Source organism: Nematolebias whitei, chromosome 16, assembly GCF_014905685.2.
Source record: "Nematolebias whitei isolate Nwh7 chromosome 16, NemWhi1, whole genome shotgun sequence".
NCBI classification, from domain to species: Eukaryota; Metazoa; Chordata; class Actinopteri; order Cyprinodontiformes; family Rivulidae; genus Nematolebias; species Nematolebias whitei.
In genome coordinates, this window is record NC_056513.1 from 4739012 (window position 1) to 4755325 (window position 16314).

Here is a 16314-nt window from a genome sequence, read left to right on the forward strand (position 1 = left end):
CGTTTGTCTCTATGTGGCCCTGTGATGGACTTGAGACCCGTCCAGGGTGTACCCCGCCCCTCGCACAGTGACTGCTGGACATGGGCACCAGCGACCCCCGTGACCCAAAATGAAATAAGCGGGTAAAGATAATGGATGGATGACTATTGTGCTGTCTTGTGATATGGGCATACTCAATCATACATAAAAAAAAACCCAACAAAAAAAAAACAGTTTAGCTTAAGTAAACTTGTGATGCCCTGTTTTTTTTTTATTGTTTGCATTTTAAAAAATATCAATAAGTGTGCAGGCCTACAGATCCTTCTACAAGCTGTCGTCATCCATTAACAGTAAAAATGTACTTTCACTTCAGTCTATAAAAAAACATGGCATCACAGAGTTACAGTTCAAGCTGTTCACAGTTGCAAACACTTGTATCTGGTGTGAAACTCATTTTAACAGCAAATAAACACCTGATAATTCCATTTTACCTCCCTCAGCTTCAACTTTTGAAAAGCATGATTAAAAACGTATAACTACAGTGCATCTGGAAAGTATTCATTGTGCTTTGCTTTTCCCACATTTTGTTATTACAGCCGTCTGTTCAGTGCCCTGAGACGACTTATTTTGTTATTTGGCGCCATATAAATGAACTGAACTGAATTGAATTATTCCAAAGTGTGTTAAATTAATCTATTTTCTCAGAAATACACAAACTATCCCATTATGACGATGTGAATTTATTCATTTATTAGATTTTTGGAAATTTATTAAAAATAGAAAACTATGATTTTGCATTTACGTAAACATTCAAGATCTAAATTTAGCTCAGATTCATGCAATCTCCACTAATCATCCTTGAGATGTTTCTACAGCTTAAATGAAGCTCACATGTGATATATTCTGTTGACTGGACTTGATTGGGAAAGGCACACACCTGTCTATAGAAGGCCCCACAGTTGACAGTGCATGTCAGAGCACAAACGTTCATCATGAAGTCAAAATCTGTAGACCTCCGAGACAGGATTGTCTTGAAGCACACATCTGGGGAAGGATACAGACACATTTCTGCTGCTTTGAAGGTCCCAATGAGCACAGTGGCCTCCATCATTCAGAAATGGAAGAAGTTTGGAACCACCACAACACTTTCAAGACCTGGTCGGCCATCTAAAGTGAGCAATCCGGAGAGAAGGGCCTAATTCAGGGAGGTGACCAAGAACCCAATGGTGGCTCTGTCAGAGCTCCAGCATTCCTTTGTGGATGGAGGAGAACCTTCCAGAAGGACAACCATCTCTGCAGCAATCCAGCAATCAGGCCTGTATGAGAGAGTGGCCAGACGAATGCCACTTCGTAATAAAAGGCCCATGGCAACCTGTCTGGAGTTTGACAAAAGGTACCTGATCAACTCAAATACCACGAGAAACACAATTATCTGGTCTGATGAGACAAAGATTGAGCTCTTTGGTGTGAATGTCAGGTGTCATGTTTGAAGGAAACCAGTTCATCACCAGGCCAATACCATCCCTGCAGTGAAGCATGGTGGTGGCAGCATCCGCTAGGGGGATGGTTTTCAGCAGCAGAAACTGGCAGACTAGTCAGCATAGATGGAAAGATGAATGCATCAATGTACAGAGACATTCTTGATGAAAACTTGCTCCAGAGTGCTCTTGACCTCAGACTGGGGCAACGGTTCATTTTTCAGCAGGACAACGATCCAAATCGCATGGCCAAGATCTCACAGAGTGACTTCAGGACCACTATGTGAAGGTCCTGGAGGGGCCAAGCCAGATTCCAGATTTGAATCTGATTAACATATCTGGAGATATTTGAAAATGGATGCACACATGTCTTTCATCCAGCCTGATGGAGCTTGAGAGGTAGTGCAAAAAAGAATGGCACTTTGCCTTTTGGATAAGGTGTAGTTGTATCTAGGAGGTCAGGATTCTAATGTATCTCATTTAAGGACCACTTTTTACCTCAAAGCAATGAGTTATAGATAAGAAAAACTAAATAAATACTATAAAAATGATTCATTATGCAGTGCAGTCTTCTCCATATGCTATTTTAGGAATGTGGAACTGGCAAACAGCAAAAGGGTGCAGTAGTTAATTGCTTGTTCCAAAGTAACAAGATAAAATAAAATATAAATACACTATATTTCCACGTTATTCTTGCTTTATAGCATTCAAAATCGTTAGACTTTACTAGGTGATAAAGTGTTGGAAGCTCAATCATCCAGGTAGATAACAACAAGAAGGTTAAATCATGTCATCTGGACCGGTTTCTTTAAGGGAGAAATGTGTCGTACCCCATCCAGAGGACTTCCTCAATCTACGGCCTGCCAACCAGATCTGTTCCATAGGTAGCCTTCGCTGCTGTGTTTCAAGCAAACATCCTGTTTCAATCTCAAAAGTAGGCTTTGAACACGTGCAAAGCACACCCATTCAAAAACAATCACCATGTACAACAATCAAACATTTTGCTAGGCGATGTTACTGTGCAAAGTTTAGAAGGAAGACCCAGTTCAGTAAAGTCATCCAGATAGTCTAACAAAGTTATGTCAGGTTCTCTGTATGGATTATTCTTGTTAAAACGTTTTGTATTTTAGCTAAGACATCTTCAGTCTGAAACCCTGCAACCAACGCAGTCTAGCACCTTCTCATGGTGGATCAATGAGTTTACTGCTGACGGCCAGAACTATCAGGGCACTAACAACAAATTGTTAGGCTGTTGGTCCTCCTTTTGCAAGAGAACAACTAGTTCTGACTGTCAGCTTCAAACTGATTGATACACCATGAGAAGGTGCTTTCTAAAAGACTAAGCTGATTGCAAGGTTTCAGACTGAACAAGTATTTTGGATAAAAGACGAAACGTTTCAACAAAGAAGAATCCGTCCAGATGACCTGACTTAACTTTATTAGCAGCATCACGACATCCAGATAATGATTATTATTTTTTTATTTGTTTTTACCTTTCACTAACAAATATAAGGCTTTTGTTCTTCAAGTTGTTGTTTTTTTTGAGTTTGTGTTTTTTAATTTTTTTATCTGTGTGTTTGTTTTTGTTTTTATCCAATGTAAGCTCATTTATACAATTAAATTATGGCACATCCAGTTCTATATTAAACGTGTTATTGAGTTAACTGCATAAAGACTGCTGTGTTACTTCTAAATTATATTTATAGCCTATATGCAGTTATAATAATAAAAAAATGTGCATTTTTAAACCATTAGTGCAGCAGCTGAGGAAGGCAGAGGATTATGACAACATGTCGGTGACAGAGGAAAGTGTTCAGCTTCCCTCTACTCCTTAACAAGCTGCTTCTGCTGGGAGTTATAGAGCTATTACAGAATTACAGATGTCGTTTTTGCTTAATATCAAACAGCAAATTCTTAGAAGTGCTTCAAAGGTTTTCAAAAAAGAGACTCGATCATTGTAGTTTGTGTGTGTTAATTCATTGTTACTGCATGTTTTTGAATAAAGTATGAAATAAAGATGGGAAACTGCTCCACAGTTCAGAACCACAGCTCAGCATCGCAGGCAGTGTTGACAAACGTGATCATTACCTTGTCCTGCTGATAAAGCAAACATGGTGATGGCAAAGATGCTTGGTTAGCCACATGCCCTATTTTCAGAGATGACTGGAAGACTTCTGTAAGCAGCATGGCTGTGGTGAATTCAGCAGCGGCACAGACTGGGGCTTTTATCTGCAGGAAATAAAAGCCAGGCTGTGTCATCACACTCCCAAAAGACTTCACTCTAGTTAGCAGGGTGCCCTGATTGGCATTCATTTGTAAATGTTCTTGTGTGCAGTGCTGCAAAGACGAGCTGCAGAAAGCTGCAGCCCATTGGAAGGTCGGGCTCAAAGAAAGAATTCATGGTGAGCTAATTTCAACCAACGGGACAAAACGCATTGAATGCAAGGCGTTTTTGCTCGTGTGCATGTCTTATGTTTTATGACATTCTATGTAAACCCTGTCATTAGAAACTGTCATCATTAGTGGCAGTGTACTACCAGGCTCCCGCCATGGTGCCAAATGCCTGAGGCATCCCTAAGACACAAACAAGGTGTCCTTTGGCACCGATGCTCTGATCCACTGGCTGAAGCAAGACTACACACCATTAAACACAATCCAACATCATTCAGGGGTGACATGAGAAAATATAAAAAGGTAAACAAACAAACAAAAAGACACCCGGCACAGTTGTGCAGATCTTTAGCACTGTTAACACACATCAGACCTGATGCAGGTTGAATTTTCAGCTTCATCTTTAGCTGAATTTGTTACGTTCTCCCCGTGCTCGCGTGGATTTTCTTCACATTCCACAAACTTGGTGTTGTGTTAGTTGTTGACTTTAAATTGACCTTGCATGTTGGCATGTATGTGCATTGTTATGTGATAATGTATTAACCCTGTGATGGCGTGACAGCTTGCCCAGGATATACTGTAGCTCCATTACACCAGCCCCATGATCCTAAACAGGACCAAGTTACAAAATTAGTTTTAATATGTAGAATATTGTCACACAGACTTCGTTTCAGTCAGGTCTTCATCCAAATCATTGTAAACTGACACTAAATGCTTTTTATTGTGTGGATGTTTGTGAAGCATTCACTCTATTGGGATCCACTTTTCTTCCGTACTTTTGTCGGGGTGATTCTTGTCCCGCAGTTTTTAAGATATTTTTCAACAAATCATAAATCAAAATGCTCAGGTTTTTAAAGACAATCTGGCTTTTGGTATTGGTGCAACTTTAGCTTTTTTTTATATTTGTCCTTTTTGGCCATTTTGTTTCTCATAGATAATTTTACTCCTAGACATTTTACATCCTTCAGATCTTTAGATCTGTTTACAACCTTTTACTGCTCCTTTCACATTGTTTTCTGCTTCAGCTTCTTTCTATAAATTTAAACTATTTTTTCCAGCTACTTTCAGCTAATATCAGCTGTTTTGTGTTTTTTTTTTTTTTTTTTTCCCAGAATCTTTCTTCCAACTACAGAATGTTGGTGAATCTTTTAACTTCTTTATAATTGTAGCTTGTTATGCTCCTTTCAGCTTATTTCTACAAGTTTCAGCTTGTTCTGCTATTTCAGCTACTATTTAGCTGTTGTATGCTAATTTTAGATTTTTCAGCAAATTCCACATTGGTTGCACTCATTTAAACATTTTGTTATGTCTAATTAAGCAAAAATGTGCTCTTTCCACTTCCTTCTGCTAATTGAATAATTTTTCAGATTTTTTTTTAACTACCATTCATCTGTTTTTATTTTTATTTTTATTAGTATTATTATTTTAGCTTTTTCAGGTAATTTCCACTTTTTATGCTTGTTTCTGCTTCTTTCAGCCTAATTTGGCAAACATATTTCTGAGTTATTCTGCTAATTTAAGCATGTTCTACCTTTTCAGCTACCTTTTAGCATTACTTATCTAATTTCAGCTGTTTTCATGTAAATTCAATTTTTCGTGGTAATGTATGCTACTTTCATCCTAATTAACTTATTTCTGCTAAGTTCAGCTTGTTATGCTCCTTTCAGTTTGTTTATGCTACGAGCTACTATTTAGCTGTTTTCAATGCTAATTTTAGCTTTTTAAACTAATTCAATTTTTTTATTTCATTTCAGCTCTTTCCCCTTCCTTCTGGTTGTTTAAGCTTCTTTCTGCCTTTTCAGCTATTTTTCAGCTTATTTTTTTTATAATTTCAGCTTTTTTTAAGCTAATTTCATAATCTTTGTGCTCATTTCTGCTAATTAACACTTAATTCAGCAAAATTCTGTTCTTTTGGCTTTTTTTCTGCTAAATAAGGCTTGTTATTCAATTCCAGCAACAATTCAGCATGATCTTTCAGCTAATTTCAGCTGTTTTTCAGCAAGTTCTTTGGCAATAAGCATTCACACTGCATGTTCGCAGGAAATCAAATTTATCTAGCGTACTTTATGATACCAAGGAGTTGTAAAATAGCATGTGACCTTAAAGATCTGACAACTTGACTCATGGACAAAAAAAGCACGTCATCCAGCAAACAATAGCCTTTTACGTTGGTGCCAGCTCTGTTTAAGCTTAACTAATTTCATTTAAGTTTGTTGTTAATTATAGCAGCACAATCACAAGTTAAACGTCACAGAATAATTTACATTTATTGTGCACTAAAATGTCCATTCAACATTTAAATCAGCACTGTATGATATGTAACTTTACTTACATATTCACAAACTCAAAATCACACAACATCCGGAATTAATAATATGACAATACATGTGGTTTATAAATCTTATTTAATAAATAGTACATAAATATATTTTGTCAAGCCCAATTTTGACAAACACTTGATCCCTGATCCTTCTAGTCCATATACTAAGGACCTACAATTTGTTCATTGTTCCACGCACATACTGCATGAGGACTCCATTTAAACTTGTAAACACAACAAATGTCTAAATGTATGTTTATTATTCTAGCTGATACAGTTTCTCAGAGTGCAGAACACAAACTAATTAAAAAACGATTACCCAGTAAAAACGATGTCATAAAATTGTGTCTTTGTAATGTTTTGACACAACCAGAATAAAGGTTTGGAGGTATTTGTTTAGGTTTTGTTTTAATTATCATTAACACCGCACCTGTTTATGATTAAAAAAATAAATAAAAATGAATAGATACTCAAAAGCTCTTGCCATTTGTAGAAAATCCATAGTTAATTCATTACATTTTCACTGTTTCAAGGTTTGCTTGATTTATTTTTCTTTTGATAAATTATTAAAAGCCACGGCTGATTGTGGAGAAAGATGCATATTAGTTGAAAAGATTTTCCAAGGGTAAAAATTTGACACATTATTTAACCAAATGAGTCACACGTTCAACTTATTTATAATCTACCTATGCACTTTTACTTAACATAACTCAATTGATAGGAATTCCCAAAGTAGATTTAAAAGAAAGAGATTTGGGGAAAATCATGTAAATGACTGCATTAAAGGGCACATTTACAAGAAATAAGACATTCACTGTATGTAATGAATGCATTCTTCATCAGTACACCAAACTATGTTTTTAAATAGAAGGTGATTACCAATAATTGATTAACTTTCACAGTAGCTTTGCATGATTAGTCCAGGATGACCATAATGAATTCAGTTCACACCACAGTAAAGTGGTGGCCTGTCACAAGCTTATTCTTCAGAAAGTCATCCTTCTTGACTCCCATAACTAAAGGATGTCACGAACCTCAATGTTGGAACCCAAATTGCAGAGAGATGAGTGAGGCAGGAGTTCAAAAAATAAAAATAATTTATTCTTTTAACCACAAAACAAAAGGCTGTCGGTGCAGCAAAACTTACTTTTAGCAGATTGGATAGTGCAGAGCAGATCATCAGGGTAGCAGAAAACAGGCAAGGCAGAAGAGGATTGTGATGTCTGAGAACATGAAACAATCACCGGACAAGGAGTGAAGGAAAGAAAGGCTTTTTATGTGACAGAGGGAGAGTTAGTAACGAGAGCACCTGGACAAGTGGCTGATGAGGGACAGGTGTGAATGATAAAGACAGAGTGGAGAAGCAGACTGAGGAATGAGTGGAAAAATAACAGAATCAGATAAACAGAAAATCACACCCAGAGCAGAACAACAAAAAACATAAAAAGCAGACAGAGACAGAACCAGTCAAACAGAACTCAGAATTAAAGTGACACATTTACAAAACACCTTGAAAAAGAAGGAAATGATTTAGTTTGTGAAATAACAGGAACAGATACACAAAAGCAGAAGACACACAAGGAGCAGAGGCTTAGGCAGATGGGGGGGGGGCAGCGGGGACCGCTGACCGTGACAGTTGGTTTCTTGGTTGCAGCTTGAAGGAGGTGGCAGAGGCTTGGCAGATGAGGGGGGCAGCGGGGGCCGCTGACCGTGACAAAGGAGCTATAAATCACATTTACACCTCGAGTAAATGAATATATATTGTGATAAATATTGCATAGAGCATGGTGTGTGAAAATGGAGTGCGTCAGTAAATGCAGTTGGCAGGTGTTCTGAAGATAACGGTGTAGGATGATGAAGTGACGAGGAGTATTCCCACTGGAGAAATGTGGCTGATAAGCTCCACTGGTTGATTGGTCTAGTCCCTGCTGAGTTGGGTCATTTTAGAGGCTTTCATAACCAAAAAAAGAAGAGTTTAGTGGAAATGGACCTTCTTTACATATTCAAATATGTTACATATTTAATATGAATATATAACTATAAATAAAATGACATATTACATAGTCATTTACAGCAGAAATGTTCTGCTGTAAATGATGCCAACTATTATTTGGCAAAGCAGTGAAACACAAACTTGGCAAAACAACTTAAGAGAGAAGCATCGCTGCCGCTATAACTTTAATTTTGTATATGTTTATTTTATAAAAATGTCCTGATGCATGCTCAGTAATCCAGGGAGAATAATCTAACATTGTTAAATCCGGTCCTCTGGACGGATTCTTTGAAACATTCCGCCTTTCGTCCAAAATACTTCTTCAGTCTGAGATTTTGCAACAAGCTCACTCTTAGGTTGTTTTCACACCTGATGTTCCGGTAGACTGGGTTCGATTGGGGACCAACATTGAGAACATTTGTTTACACTTTCAGCTGGTGCGGTTCGCATTCACACTGCACTGAGTCAGTCGAGCCTCGCCTGTGGTGGTGCTGCACCAAGAACTACTATGGAAACAACACGAAAACCTCTGAAGAAGACACTTCTTCTTCTTCTTCTGGAAATAAAAACTAAAATGGAGTGGCTTCAAATTTAGCAGTTTTAGGATTTCTGTTTTGTCATTTTTCGACAATTGACTCAGTATGAGCAGAAGATGAGACAGAAGACCATGCAGAATGTTGCGTATCACACACGACAGCTCCGTATGAGGTATGAGACATGCACATTTGTTTTGGTTGTATTTACACAGCCTTCATTGTAGTCCACTTCCTGGTTTTGGAGCGGTCTCCGATCTGCTTGCATTCACAAGGCATTCAAACCGCGCTAGAGTTCACTTCGACCCGAGACCCAGATATTTAGGCGGACCGGAGTTTGCTTTTTTTCATCAGAGTTCGACTGCACATTCATACCTCCCCAAATTAACTGGACTTTCTAGGCAAATGGACTGGAGTTCGATTAGAGAGGACTAAACAGGGCTGGTGTGAATTCACCCTTAAAAACAACACCTTCTCCTAGTGGACCAGTCAGTTTGCTGCTTACAGTCAGAAACAGCTATTCACATGCAAAAGGAGGACCATCAGCCTAACAATTGATTGTTAGTGTCTTGATAGCGCTTGCTATTCAAAGGGGGGTGAGTGATGACTGCAGTAACATCATTGTAAGAGGGGGCAGTTGAACTCTGTCCTTTTTTTAATAAAGTTTTCCAGGGTAACCACATTTTAAAAAAGAGAACTCTGTGGATAAAGTGTGTGTATGACTTTGTTTTGCACCTCCCAGAGCAATCACAGATACAACAGGGGACCAGAAAAACCCAACAAATTCAATCCATAGCTTGTTTGTGGGCTTTGGATTATTCCCCTTTGTATATAATAACTCTATGTATATGTTGCACCGGTGCACAAACTCTGCTCACCACCAAAGTGGGAGTTTGTGAGCAGGGTTTCTTTGAGTGCACTCAATAAGTGAGATCAAGGGTAGGCTGAAGTTGGTGACTGTTGTAACAAGCCACTTCAGCCAGTCAACAGCCTTATTAATCTTTGTCTGATTCAAGCGTTCCTGTTTCAACGGCACAGATTATGCTCATCTATCACCAGAAACACGTGATGCCACACACAGAGGATTTCTTACTGGCACATACTCACTATTCTACATTCTCTTTCTGCTTTAGTCACTGAAAACATAACTGGAACTTCAGGGCTGGCCATGGATTATAGATTTAGCAGTAGATTAGGCATGCTGATAAAAGAAGCGAGACAGGGCTTTACTTACATTTGCCATTTGAAATAGTTTTAATTGTGCTTGAAACTTTGGCATGCACAAAGTCATTTAAATGAACATGACTTTGATTTAACTTTCTGGGAACTTTGAAGTGAACACTACTTTTTTTTTTTTTTTTTTTTTTTGTGGGCAGCAATAAACAATATCCCAACAAAGTAAAGTCAGGCCCTCTGGACGGTTTCTATTTGCTGAAACGCTTCGTCTTTCATCCAGAAGACTTCTTCCGTCTGAGGATCCACAACAAACTCTTATAAATAACACCTTCATAAAGTGGGTCGACCAGTTTGATGTTGCTCAGATGGTTTCTGGAGTCCACCCTCTCCCCCGTCAACTCATTTGAGGCTGTCATGGCCAAAGTTGTTTAAAACATCCTGATTATGTTTTCATCCATCCATCCATCCATCCATCCATCATTTTTATCCGGTTCTTCCATTTTGTGTCACAGGGGTTGCTGATTCCCATGTCCATGCAGCAATCACTGTGCAAGGGGCGGGGTACACCCTGGACAGGTGTCCAGTCCATCACAGGGACACATAGAGACACATGAGACAAACAACCATTCACTCTCTCACTCACACCTAGGGACAATTTAGTCACCAAACAGCCTAACATGCATGTTTTTGCTTTGTGGGAGGAAACTGGAGTAACCCGAGAAAACCAACGCATGCACGGAGAGAACATGCAAACTCCACCCAGGAAGAACTTCGGCTGGGATTTGATCCATCGACCTTCTTGCTGAGAAGCAGCAGCTCTGCCAACTGAACCACTGCGCTGCCTTGACATTAGTTTGGTTTCAGTCTGTGTGAATGTAAATTTGAACAACTTCCTGTGAAAGACGACCCTGCAAAATATTGCTTTTCAGACAAAATATGAAAAACATAAAGTTACAGTTGGAATTTCATTTTCTTAATTCTGTGATCTTTTTGTTGAGCAAACAGTGAACAGTATGTGTGTGTGTGTGTGTGTGTGTGGGGGGGTGGATTTATGAACCAAATACAATAACATCTGATAGATTCCCTTTTCATATTAATTACATTCAATCTGACAAATGACAAAGTGCAGATATTTAACTAATCAAGTTTCAACATTTGTTTTCTAATTTGTTGAGAGCTATAAAACATTTATCAATAGTGCACAAAACACATTTTAAATGTGCACAGCTGGCTAGAAATAAAGTATTTTATGTTGCCACTTAAAGTGCGTTTAGTCAAAGATGTACAGGAAAGCACTGATGTTGTCACTGCTGCTGTTTTCCAGAACATCAATCATACGGACTGAAATCATCATTCTGGCAAAAAATACAGCAGAAATAGTTCTGATACATCAAGGTACAACCATGATATAAAGATAATCATGATTTAAAATTAATAATATGGATTGTGTGCTAATATACAAAGTATCGATAAAGTATTTTGCTGACAAAATTAACATTATATGAATTTTATTGTGTGTTTCGGTACAAACTCTAGTCTACTTTTTGAAAGAAAAATACATGTTGAAAGTTGTATTTCTTTAAAAAAAAGTACTTTTAGAACCAATTTTGGAAGAACACAAACTTATTTCCTGAGAATCCATTTTACTGTTCAAGCTGTGATTTTACAACTAGACCAAAATTATTTGTGATTCAGTTTTTTGTGTGTGTGTGTGTGTGAGCAGCTAATAAGCACCGTGTTGATGAGAAGCTGCAATGAAGTGCCCTGCAGTGCTTTTCCCCAGTAAATATAACACGTAAGACATTCGAAGTAATGTTTGAATATTCCAAGAATCTGCAAGGAAAAATAAATAAATAAATTTGGGCATAGAGAATCTTAAACACTTCTATTCTTCTGAGCTCTTATAGCCACTTTTTTTTGTTTAATCTTTTTCAAGTTTTCACATATATGGGTGAAAACGTATGTAGTGTGTGTGTTTTTTCACTCTGTGCAGATTGGTCTTATTTTCTTGCCTTGGTGCCATTACTTGAACCTGTTGCTCTGGAGTGAGGGAAAAGAAGAGAGGACATCAATCACTGTCACCTCTTGCAAAGTCTCAAAGGTCAATTTAACGAGCGAGCGACTGTTGAGTAGTTTCGTGTTTGAAGGGATGCTTGGAAATGTGCTCATCACAGCACCGGGCTTAAATCACTGTTGCTGTTCACGCAGAGTGCACTTTCCCAGACATATACTGCTCTGTGTTCATCTAAAGCTGTTTTTGTCTTTAGAGAATAAATGTATATTTCTGATACTAGTCAGCAAATCTGTGTTGTGCATATACCTGCTTTATATATGCATGGTTTTTTTTTTAATATTTTGTAGTCCCCCCTACTGTGTTTAAATGATGCTCTGTTGTGGTGATAAATTTACACTGCAAACAAAAAACGATTTTCAAGAAGTTAAAATAACCCTTGTTCATAGACTTTTTTACTAAAAAGGAAAAAAAAAATAAAAAACAAGCAATTTTTGCACAAAAAAATCATTCTAAGAACATGTCTCACTTTTTCTTATTAAGATATTTCAGCTCTTCTTGAGCTTTATTTACCAGCTACAGGGTACGACTATAGTTTGCTTGAAATTCTAGAATAAGATTTTTTTTTTCTAATTTAAAGAGTAAGGCCATATAAACAACGTCTCAATTTAAAAAAAAAAGTATTTAATGACACTAAAATTTAATATAACGGCTGTCATAATGTTTCACACATGAACAAAAGCTGAAAGACTCAAAGCAAATGACATGAAATTGTTACAAAATGCAAAAACTGCTTTTGTTGCCTTGATTTCAGATCAAATCTTTTTTTAATTAATTTTAGTATGCTTGGTCTTATTCTACAATGGAGCTTTAGGGCCACGCTAAAAATAAATAAATAAATAAAATAAAACCATAAAATTATGAGAATAAAGTTGTACAAGTCTGTTTGCAGCTCTCGTGTTTTTTTTTTCCCCACAAGTCAGATCCACAATGCGACCGTCAATCAATCTAGTAGGCGTGTCAGCAAATGACCCATCCGAAGCTGAATGAGTCGTAATATTATCTGAACTCCGACACGATAAAGCAGGGTTTACCGGACTTTAACTGTGGTAAAATGAAGATTGTGGAGCATCTTATTAAGTTATACTTTGGTATTGGTTTTACAAATAAGGAAATAGTTAATTTGTTAGCATCAGCATCAGATTATTATCAGTATCAGGACTTGGAACCTGCTTACAGTAAGGTGGTAGCGCTGATGGGCTGCAGCGCAGCTCTGCAGGTAAGGAGCATTTAGCTTCGGATTTGTCATTTGCTGACATGCCTACTGGATTGATTGACAGGTCACGTCGTGAATCCGACTTATGGAAAAAAAAACGAGAGCTGCAAAAAGACGTATGACTTTATTCTCGTTTTTTTATGTTTTTTTTTTTTTGTTTTTTTTTTTTTTTGCGTGGCAATGTAATTGTTTCCCCATAGCATGGCCCTAAAGCTCTGCTGTTTTATTCTCAGCCATTTTTGATCGTTGTTATGCTCAGAGTTGAGATTTAATTAGTTCAATCAAGAAACAATTCAGTAAAAAAAAAAAAAAAGTCCTGTACTAAGCAGGGATGCACCGATCCACATCTTTTTTCTTCCGATCCGGTCCGGTTACCTAATATCGTCCGATCCCCATCCCATTCCGATATCATCATCATTATTGATTCTATACGATGTTGTAATATTCTCCTCTCAAGTACAGTTTGTACAAATATATGCATGCATGTCCAAAAAGGCAACTTGAGGTAAGTTTTATTAATGTTGGATACGTTTCAAAGTTAGAATTAAATTCTGCTCACACAAAACATGTTTGTTTGTTTGTTTGTTTGTTTTTAATTCCTAGCATTAAAGTGAATAATTTAAGTGATTGTTTGTTTAAATTTATTTTATTTTATTTTAAATAAGGGGGAGATAAGATTTTTTTTTTCTTTCTGCACTCTTTTCATTCAACATTTTCTTTTTGATGAATTTGTTGTTTATTTTGTTTCTTTTAAATGAATGAATAAATAAATTAAATAAAATGTGGAATGGCTTTAAACATAAGTTCATGGCATAAACCAACAGACATGTTCCTGTTTTGAGTATTTTACATCACTTTATAATGTAGCTGTTTTAGTTTCTTATATATACTGTATATATAATTTCTTGTCATTTTCAAATCATATGTTTTTTTCTGATTGTCTACTGTTGAACTGATAAATATCTCCTGCAAGGTAAACTATATCTTGGCTGCAAGTATCAAGCTGCAAAATCCTTTGTTTTCAGCAACTGATAGCAGTTGGTCATTAATGACAATGAAGTTTAACAAATTCTCTGTAAATATTTGAGCTCCGTGGTTTCAGCGATGTCTTCTTCTTGTTCAAGCCTCAGCAGGCAGCTTGATTTCGGTCAGCCACGCTCGGTCTGCCCCCTCCTCATAGATGGGCAGACTGAACTGGGCAGATTGGACGCGGCTGGCCGGGGTCGAGTTGCCTGTGTCGGTTTGAGCAAGAGTAGCGCCCCGCTGAAACCACGGAGCTCGAACGTCCAACGTAAAACTAACTTTACCGCGGTTTAATGTGGCGCTATGGCTCTGCACACATTGCACGTTGCCGTCTTGTTTTGTGGTGTTTCTAGTGTAAAATACTTCCACACAGCGGACATGTTTAGATGAAAAGTTGGTTAGCCGTTAGCCACAGTGCTGCTAACTCAGTCCTCACGTTGTAGCTGGCTGCAAACTATGACATGGATTTCCTGAATGTGAGGCGGGTCTTATTACTCTGGGTTCATGAGTCACGCTTCCGTTCAGGAAATCCATTCCATAGTTTGAAGCCAACATGCATCATGGATCGGAAATCTCTGCAGGTTGGATCGGAAAAATCCAATACGTAAATTATGCTGGTATCGGAGGCTGATACTGATACTGGATCGGCCCCATCCCAAGTACTGTTTTTTTTTTTTTGGTTACGTGAAAACAAATTAAGTTGTATAATCATAAAGTAAGCAAATAATTATTGAAATCAACTTGTTGAAGAATACACAAGACTCATTTTAGGTAAAGGTGTGTTACATGTCTGTGTCTCTTCCCTTGTTAAAGTCAAATTTTCTTAATTGAAGCATAACAAAATCTTAAAATCAACTTAATCAAGGGGCATAGCACTCATTCTAAGAACATATTTATAAAGGAAAGCAATATTTTCTTGTAAGAATTGTAATTGTCTTTAATTGTGGATAGTTTTGTTTAATTTAAAGGCACAGAGCAGTTAGATTAATTTGCTAGTTTTAAGAATTCTAGCCAACCAACTTGTGTTTACCCCACTGGCAGAATTTATTCTTCTCAAAACAAGAAAAGTTGATCACATTTACACATGTCTGGCTTATTTCAAGCAGTGCTGTTGTTGCAGTGTAGCTTGTGTTTGTTTCAGAGGAGCTCAAAGCCCAATTTACTAATGAAAGATAATAGATTTGAAAAGTGAAAATATATCCCCTGCAGCTTCACTTAACTAACAACCCCACCACAAATGGTGCAGACAGTTGTATTGATTTGGTCTAAACCTGTCTCAGATGTGACTGAAGCAGCGTGCATCCTTCACTTTATTTATCTCAGCTCAGGAGAGAGGATGTTTCTATCAGCAGAGCACGAGTGATCACTGGGAGGTTGGATTTAATTAATATAATGCATCTCATGCACAATGTTGTTTTTTGTTTCCCAATTATCAGATCTGCGCTCCACTAAACGAACCTGGATTTGTATGTTAGACAACACAATTAATGGAAATTATCAAAATATCGTCTCCTAAGCAAAGTTAAACCATTGTATGTGTGTAACGTCTCATTGTTACAGTAATTTTAGACATGCTCGCAGCCATTAGTATACACACAAACGCAATTGTCGTTTTAGGCAATTCATTAAGTTTAAATAATAAATGCCACTAATAGGTCCTGATTATCGACACGTTCAACAGCAGGGAGGTGTAAATGAGGTGCCTAGAGATAATTAACAAGTAGAGAGGATTGATGCGTTTCTCACAATGACATACGACGATCATTAAACAAAGGTCACACCTGGAAGAATTAAACGGGAAGGGAATTGGCAGCAGTTTGGGGGGTATTTGTAATTTCCTAAATGAGCTGTTTTTTATTCTTTTTTATGATTTGAAACAATTTTACTCCAAAACGAGACAAATAAAATTCCCAAAACCCATCCTGTCATTTATGGAACGTGCTAAAACAGTACAAATAAAGTGAAGTTATGCTTTATTTAATTGCTGTATGCCATTCGTTTGTGATTTCTTTGATATAAGAAATCATTCAGACTGAACTTTTTCAAGAGGGCTCCAAACGATTCTCACTTGTCACCTTACCTCTTCAGTATTACTGTGTTCATTCTATTCCTCGTGAATGAAAATGAACTTTTG